The following is a 298-nucleotide window of genomic DNA, read 5'->3' as shown; positions in this document are numbered from 1 at the left end:
AAATCTTTAAGTAGATTATTGATATACTTATTAATAAGCTAAATATTTAATTATAAAAGATTTATGGTGTTAAAAATATATAAATTTTTCTTACTTGATTATTTGATTTTAGAATATGTAAATCAACTTATCTTTTTTACAAAATTTAAGTTTGAATTCTCCTTCTATAAAAAAAATTTAAAAAAATTTTATACCTAAAGTTAAATTTAGATGAATAATTTATATTACGTTAAAATAAAATAAAATAAAATAACTAAATATGTTGATTTAATTACAACTTTCACAATTTACAAATACA

The sequence above is a fragment of the Theobroma umbraticum genome, unplaced genomic scaffold (assembly GCF_002168275.2).
Source record: "Theobroma umbraticum cultivar Fairchild unplaced genomic scaffold, ASM216827v3 scaffold_147.0, whole genome shotgun sequence".
Lineage (NCBI taxonomy): Eukaryota > Viridiplantae > Streptophyta > Magnoliopsida > Malvales > Malvaceae > Theobroma > Theobroma umbraticum.
This window is presented reverse-complemented; position numbering follows the sequence as displayed.